Below are 8,875 nucleotides of genomic sequence, written 5' to 3'. Positions count from 1 at the left end.
ATGTAGATATGTATGTGAAAGAATGGATGTGGATGTGTATGTGAAAGAATGTGATGTGAATGTGTATGTGAAGAATGGATGTGAATGAGTATGTGAAAGAATGTGATGTGAAGAATGGATGTGTATGTGAAAGAATGTGATGTGAATGTGTATGTGAATGAATGGATGTGGATGTATGTGAAAGAAGGGATATAGATGTGTATGTGAAAGAATGTGATGTGATGTAAAGAGATGTGATGTGTCATGAATATATGTGGATGTGAAGTGATAGATATGAATGTATAGATAGATGTGAAGTGATAGATAGATGTGAGAAGTCATACCAGTGAACAATTAGATGGATGTGGATGAATAAAATGAGATGTGGATAGAAGTGATGTGAGATGTGTATGAATGAGATATGATGTGGATAGAAGTGATGTGAGATAATGTGGATAGAATGTATGTGATGGGATGGTTATGAGAATGTATGTGGTGGATATGAACGAATAAATGTGATGGTCATGAATGAATGTGATGTGATGTGTGATGTGAACGAATATGATGTGATGAGATGTGCATATGGGTAGATGGGAGTGGACGAGATCTCATGTGGATAAATGAGAAAAGATGTGATGAGATGGAAAATGATGTGATGAGAATGGGAATACATATGAAATAAATGAGGATTGATGTGGAACAATATGGAAAGACGAGAGTTCCTTATAGAAACTGTATTTATGTCATGTTTTTAAATGACTATTTTATGTCAAGTATGCTGGGGAAGCATTTTGACCGTCTTGTGAATGAGATCGTGGAGACCTAATCTGGTAAAGTTGCAACAGCTGACCGAGAGTCATTGGAGGACGTCTCGCGTAGCAAGGTCGTTGACCAGCCTTGGTTCGATTAAATTGGTGAGCTTCCGCCGGTACGGTGGATGAGGGACCAAGGAAGCGGCCTATGAGTGAAGCGCTAGGTCACCTGCGAAGGATCCTAGAGGGTGCTGACCATACGGTGCTCGGGCTCTGGGTCACCGACGATACCCACGAGTGCATCAAGGAAGATATTGGAACAAGGAGTAAGAGTTGTTTTTCGAATTCGGGCATGGATCTAGTTGATTCACCTTGCTAGTCCTCAATGGATGAGTCCATGGCTCTTTTATATGGATCCGTTGGTTGATCTTGATCTTCAACGGAGATTCCATTTTGATATGTGAATATATTGCCGAGTACTATGAGCTAGGAACCATTGAAAAGGCCCCTGAGTGGATAGGTGGTGAGCATTATGGTTGCCAATGATGCCATAGGTACACCGATGAAGGAATGATTGGAAATAAGGATTCAACCAGAGATTTTGAGGATTATGATTGATCAGTGACATTATGATTTCATTAAATGATTCTTTTAAAGATAGCTCGATCTGTGAAAAAGGCAATTTCATATTGGGTGTATAAGTGGTGTGACTAGTTTTAAGTGGTGTGACTAGTTTTAAGTTTCCATGAATATCCGGCTAGGGGGCCTGGGAAATCTTTTCCCAGGCCTAGTACCGGAGGTAATTCAAAATTGAGATATTTTTTGATATAAAAATCCTCCTAGTGTCTAAAATGATTTTCCTTGAAACAGAAATTCAAAAAGAATTTTCCAATGTGCAATTGGAATTAATTAAAAATAGGTATAAAGGACCTTAGCCTAAGGGTCCAGATTTTCAAAAAATTTTGAATTATGCTCTAATTAAGGTTCCTATGGACCATTAAGATTAATCCAAATGTAGGGAGGAGATATATTGAAGAATAAAAGAAAATCCCCCAAAAATGAGTAAATGCTTGCATAATGGCGGGGTCCAGTAATCTCAAAAAACTCCCCAGTCACTCTATCTCCAAGCTGCGTCCACTGAGAGGCCTGGCGATGATAGTAAAACTCATGTCTCTGCTCCTCTGCCTCTCTAACCTCCTGGCATGCCTGGCTCAGCTGGGACGCCACCCACTCACATGTAGGCTGCTGCTCCTGAAGGCGCTGAAGCGAAGCAAGGCTACGTCTTAGCCGACGCTCCCGCTCGCGAGTCTCTCCCAGTCGTGTCAAGGCTGTAACGTGCAAAAAAGAGCTAAGCTCGATGAGTCCCTGGGCACACTGGCCTGCTGCATCCTGGTCAGAGCTCTGACTATCATGCCATATCCTCTCAATGTCCTCAGCGAGACTACAATCTGTAAGTATCCTCTCTGGGATCCTCAACTGCAAGCTGGTCTCCTGTGACCTCTCCTCAAGTGTCAAAATAACTGGCGCATGGTCTGAAAAAGAGGTGCCAGCGAGAATGCCAACGGAGCCCTCTCACTCCCCTAACCAGTCACCCACATAAAAGTGATCAATCCGTGATAGATTAGTCCCTCCCTGCCGGCGATCCGACCGAGAGAAACTAAGACTGTCCTGAGAGCGGGAGAAGGCCCCATGCTGCCATGCATCAGTGATCCTCAATGTCATGCAAAATCGCTCCCACGCCGCAAGCTCCGTGCCGTGCACTGTAACATGACTGCCTCCCACCCTATCGGCCGGGTCCTCAAGCATGTTGAAGTCTCCCCCGACACACCAATGTGCGGCCTCTGGCAATGCATTTGTAACCTGGGTCCAGAACTCTGCTCTGGCACTAGCATGGTTGGGCGCATAGACATTGAGCACGCCAAAGAGCTCATCATGCGTCCTCAGAATCACATACTGTGCTCTACCAGGCACAATGATCCCGCGATCCACAATGGCCTGTCGCTCGCCATACATCCGTAATGACCATACATACTCCTCCCTGCCCACCCAAGGGGCCAAACCGTGCAGACCAAAAGGTGTCCCATCTACCAGGCATCACCGAACCGTATCTCCGGATCATGCTCTCACCCAAATGGTGCTCCTGCATCCTCAAAATATCAATACTGCCCCCAACCAGGCATCTTTGCAGCTCCTGCCTCAAGCAGCCACGATATCGTATATAATGTGCTCCGCCAAGGCCCTGTACATTCCATGAGATGATCCTCATGGATGACCTACTGAGGTGGATGCTGTCTCAGCCGTACGGCGGGCCTTCGCAAGCGGCTTGGATGGAGAATAGTCCCTATCTGAGCGGCTACAAATCTGCCCACCCGGTGTGCTGCAAGAATCATGGATCAGGCACCAGTGAGACTGTGTCCCATGGCAACTGCCTCCCGCGCTCAGACAAAGCAGCCTCGTGAATGCATACATATCCAGGGTCGCATGCTAAGTCTGCCACTATACGCACGACCAAATGTCGAATCCCTGAGGCGTCCACACTCTCGGGATCAAGGAAAAAATGAGCCAACTCCCATAGTCGGCCTATCACATATGTCACCTCCAGATCGCTCACATGATGAGAAAACTCAACTGCCTGAGTCTTTAAAGTGCTAAGAGCGAGATCCAAGGTCCACTCCCGATCGTGAGGGCCACAGAGAGGGAATGAGAAGGCTACCACTGAATCAAGTGCCTCCTCCCCGCGGACCGGAGGTATCACTACATGAACTCTGATGGGAGCTGGCTCATGGGGGCCCTCTGCTCCAAAAAGCCGTGGGAAGGAGTAATCAAAAGCCTCCGAGCGCTGTCGAGTGTCGAGACGACTCAGTCGACTGTGCGGATAGAGGATATCCGTGAAGCCCGAATTGGCATGGTAAGTCTCCCCTATGGTGCTCGAGCAAGGTCGGTGCTCAGTGTCCGGTCGGACTGCAGGTGAGCGCCAAGGGACTGCTAGGGCCTCCGAGGAGCTGAGGCGGGCGGGGGAGGAGGAGGGGGGGTGGAGAAGGATCTGGTGCTGAATCCGGAGCGTGGGCGTGGGGAGGCAAAGGTGGAAGCAGGGTGGGAGGAGGGGACGGGGGAGGGGGGGTGGAGGCAAAGGAGGGGGTGCTGGCATCTCTTGGTCCTCAGTCGGCGCTGGTGTCTCCTCCTGGAGGGGAGCAAAGCTGTTCCGCACGGGAACCCAATGATGCTGAGACTGTGGCTGCTGCTACATTGATCTCTGGGCGTGCTGCTCTGCAGCTTTCTCCCTCGACGGCGCCCCTGTCCAAGCTGCCACTCCGAGGTCTCTGTGGGCTGAGCAGGTGTCCCGGAGGCTGCCTGTCGAGCCGCATCTGTGGGTGGGCCATCAGGGGCCTGCTGCTATGGTGGAGGTCGGGGTCTCCTGCGAGGGCAGGCCTTGGCCAGGTGGCCAGACCTGCCTACAGATAAAGCACTCATTTGGGAGCCTCAAGAACTGCACTCTCTGATCAATCCATCCCCCCTATCCTAGGTAGCTGAATGACCTTAGGAAGGGAGGATATGTCAGGAACCAAAACCCTGATCGAAGGTAGCCAAGCTGCTCTAGCCACACCACTGAAGCTGGTGTGGGGCTAGTCTTAAGCACCGAGCCTACCAATGCTCCTAGCCTCAAGAGGAGCGGAAGGTACTTGCGGTGGAGTCCAGGGAAGCAAACTGTAACATGGAAAAGACGCTCTCCCTGCTCGGCCGCTATTGGGTCAAAGCCATGCTGCCAGGGTTTGAAGAATGCTCGAGCGCCCTTGATGTCAAGGGGACTCATGGCTAGGACCTGGGCCATGTTCTGGGCTGTCTCGAACTCGATCTGGTAGTGTCCACGGCCCAGTAGCTGAACGTCCAGGATCTTGCCCACATCTGCAAACAAGAAGGCAGGCCTGAAGAAGATCCCGGATCTCCCCTCTATTGGGGCGAGTGCCGACTATATGACAGATGGTGGAATGTGCCTGGAGGCGTTCCACCTCTGCGGCGAGGCTCGCTTCCTCTTCCGGCGAAAGAGAAAGCCTGATGGGGGTGTCCTCAGCAGGGGCGGGCGAGGGGGTTGCGGAAGAGTCCCTCTAAGGTGGGGCAGGAGGAACCTCCATCAGAGTCTGAAGCTGTGTCGAAGGCGGAGCGAATACGGAGAACCTGTAAGAACCGAGCTACACACAAAGGAGGGGGAAGGCGAAAGGTAAAAAATAACCCCGGGGGCGGAGAAAACCAGAGAGAAGGGGAGGGGGGGAGAGGCGGCGAAGACAGAACCCTAGGGGGGGGCGAAAGCAGCACGAAAAAAAGGGGGGGTGAGGGGGAAGCGAGAGTTGGCGGAGGGGGGGCGAAAGCAACACAAAAAAAAGGGGGGGTGAGGGGGAAGCGAGAGCTAGCGGAGGGGGGGGGGCGGGGCGCTGAAGAGGAGGGGGGAGGGCGCGAAGGCGAAGAGCTATGGGAGGGGGGGCACGATGGCGAAGTGCAGGGGAGGGCGCTTTAGCAGAGGAAAACCAGTCGGAGGGGGGGCGGTGCAAACCCGCCGAGGGCAGGCGGAAGGGGGAAGGCGCGAGGGCGGGCAGGGTGAGCGGTGTGCAGACAGAAGCGCGAGCAGGGGGGGAGAGCGGGAGCTTCAGCGAGCGATCCCAGTTCCAAGGAACTTGATTTTTAGATCCCTTAATAGACCAATGGGTCTACTAGCTATGGCTCCATTAGTAGCAAGTTTAACCAAAAAAGTGGTTGTCATCCACAACGTAGGTACTCCCCACTTTTTCCAGCATTGTTTGGTAACAATGCCATCAAAAGTTGTTGGCAAGGATGCATTGAGTTCATCGGCCTTTCAATTATTGTCCATGATTATTTACTCAAACTGTAAGATTCCTCCCCAGCCCCTTAAGATGTCCAGTTTCTCTCCCTGTAATCAATCCCCTTTTCAGAATAATAACAGATCTTGTTTCTGTCTATTTTGGCTAGAGAGAGAAAATATTCTAAAGAGAGGTAATTCAGTTTCTAGATATCTTTGGATGGAAAAATATCCCTTCTTATTAAAATGATTTCCCTTGAAACAAAAATTCAAAAAGAACTTTCCAATGTGCAATTGGAATAAATTGAAAATAGGTGAAAAGGACCTTAGCCTGAGGGTCGAGATTTTTTAAAATTTTTGGATTAAGGTTCCTATGGACCAATAAGATTAATCCAAATGTAGGGAGGAGATAAATTGAAGAATAAAAGAAAAATCTCCCAAATGAGTAAATACTCACATAAGATGAAGAGTTGACTAAGGACAAGGTTTATTAGTTTAAAAAAAGAGATATTTAGAGAAAATGATGCATTTTTGACACCTCAGTGTGGGGAATTCCCCTCATGAAGGAGGTGCCTATTTCACATGTGTGGATGAGTTTTAAACTCACAAATAATGAGATATTTTTATCTCTCCTCTCTCCTCTTTCAACTAGATCCAAAAAGTAAGCTAAACTGACCTAAAAATGGTCAAAAAGTGACCAAACTGATCTGGAAAATTTTGGAATCAGTTTGCTTGGTTAGAGGCTCACTTTTTCCTATAAATAGAAGCCTCCCCCCTTGTAAAAGGTTAATAGTGTTTATGCATTGTCACTCTACTCCTCCCAAGAGTCAAATACATTGAATTCACTTGATAATTCAATTATTTTTGACTAAATCCTCTCCAAAAGAACTGGTGGCCACTCTTGTTGCAAACAAGAGTAGAACCCTCAATCCCTCAAGCCAAAGGAAAGCTTACAAACTCCATGTAAGCTTAATTCTTACTTATTATGAATTTTAAATCTATGGTTTTCTTAAATTTTATGCTTTGAAAATGTTTGAATTAAAATCTGATGCTATGCCTTGATGGAAAGGCCACCCCCTTCTCTTCTTTACAATTCATCCCTTATTAATCCTAGAAAGTTTAATTAAATGATTTATTAAACTCTTTTCATGTTTACTCTCTTAATTTTTTAAAAATGGAGTAGATTAGAGATATTAGAATTCAAATTGGATTAATTCAAGTCATAAATTGAATGTTAAAATTGAGAAATGGTCAGCCATACAAAGGAGGTTATGGCAAAATTTTCTTAAATTTTGTGAAACTAAAGTTTATCATTAGGTTATTCTAAAAGAGTAATTCCTTTTGTTTGTGTATTCTAAAATATTTATTTTTATTTCAAAAGTTTCATCCCCATTAAAATTGAATTTATGCATAGAAAGATGCATAAAAGAATTATTTTTATTTCAAAAGTGTTATTCCCATTAAAATTGAATTTATGCATAGAAAGATGCATAAAAGAATTATTTTTACTTCAAAAGTGTTATTCCCATTAAAATTGAATTTATGCATAAAAAGATGCATAAAAGTTTTTTTTAATTTCAAAAGAGTTATTCTCATTAATTTTGATTTTATGCATTGAAAGATGCATAAAGGAATTTATTTTTATTTCAAGAGTTATTCTCATTAATTTTGATTTTATGCATAGAAAGATGCATAAAGGAATTTATTTTTATTTCAAAAGAGTTATTCTCATTAATTTTGATTTTATGCATAGAAAGATGCATAAAAGAATTTATTTTTATTTCAAAAGAGTTATTCTCATTAATTTTGATTTTATGCATAGAAAGATGCATAAAAGAATTTATTTTTATTTCAAAAGAGTTATTCTCATTTATTTTGATTTTATGCATAGAAAGATGCATAAAGGAAATTTTTTTAAATTCAAAAGTGTTATTCTCATTAATTTTGATTTTATGCATAGAAAGATGCATAAAGGAATTTATTTTTATTTTAAAAGAGTTATTCTCATTAATTTTGATTTTTTGCATAGAAAGATGCATAAAGGAATTTATTTTTATTTCAAAAGATTTATTCTCATTAATTTTGATTTTATGCATAGAAAGATGCATAAAGGAAATTCTTTTATATCAAAAGTTTTATTCTCATTAAAATTGAATTTATGCATAGAAAGATGCATAAAAGATTTGTTTTTATTCCAAAAATGTTGTTCTTATAAAATTTGATTTTATGCATAGAAAGATGCATAAAAGATTTATTCTCATCAAATCTTTTATGCATAGAAAGATGCATAAAAGATTTATTTTTATTCCAAAAGTGTTATTTTCATTAAAATTGAATTTATGCATAGAAAGATGCATAAAAGAATTTTTATTTTAAAATGTTATTCTCTTTAAAATTGAATTTACGCATAGAAGATGCATAAAGGATTTATTTTCATTCCAAAAGTGTTAATTTCATTAAAATTGATTTTATGCATAGAAAGATGCATAAAGGATTTATTTTGATTTTCAAAGTGTTATTTTCCTTAAAAATTAAATTTATGCATAAAAGGATTTTGTTAAAAGTGTTATTCCCACTGAAGTTGATTTTATGCATAAATAGATACGTAAAGAATCTTTATATCAAAAATTAGAATTATGTTAAATTCTATGTTTAAACGAATGTGATAAGAATAGATGTGATGAGAATCAAACAGATGTGAATGAAAAGATGGATGGATGTGATATGAATAGAAGTGATGAGAATGTGATGTGGATAGATGTGATGTGAATCAGATAGATGAGAATGGATGGATGGATGGATGTGATGTGAATAGAGGTGATGAGAATGTGAGGTGGATACATGTGATTTGAATAGAGGTGATGAAAATGCGAGGTGGATACATGTGATGTGAATCAGATAAATGTGAATGAATGGATGAGATGTGATATCATGTGAATCAAAATATAAATGAATGATATGGGATGTAAGTGACTGTATGTGATGATAATGAATGTGAATGTGTATGATGTGAGGAATGAATGTGCATGAGTATGTGAAAGAATGAATAAGAATGTGTATGAGAAGAATGGATGTGAATGTGTATGTGAAGAATGGATATGAATGAGTATGTGAAAGAATGGATGTGGATGTATGTGAAAGAACGGATATAGATGTGTATGTGAAAGAATGTGATGTGATGTGACATGAATATATGTGGATGTGAAGTGATAGATATGAATGTATGGATATATATGAGTAGTCGTACATGTGAATGATTGGATGGATGTGGATGAATGAGATGAGATGTGTATGAATGAGATATGATGTGGATAGAAGTGATGTGATATAATGG

This window comes from Cibotium barometz, chromosome 4, assembly GCF_041138505.1.
Source record: "Cibotium barometz isolate CiBa-2024 chromosome 4, ASM4113850v1, whole genome shotgun sequence".
Taxonomy (NCBI): domain Eukaryota; kingdom Viridiplantae; phylum Streptophyta; class Polypodiopsida; order Cyatheales; family Cibotiaceae; genus Cibotium; species Cibotium barometz.
The sequence above is the reverse complement of the archived record's forward strand: the minus strand, read 5'-3'. Positions refer to the sequence as shown.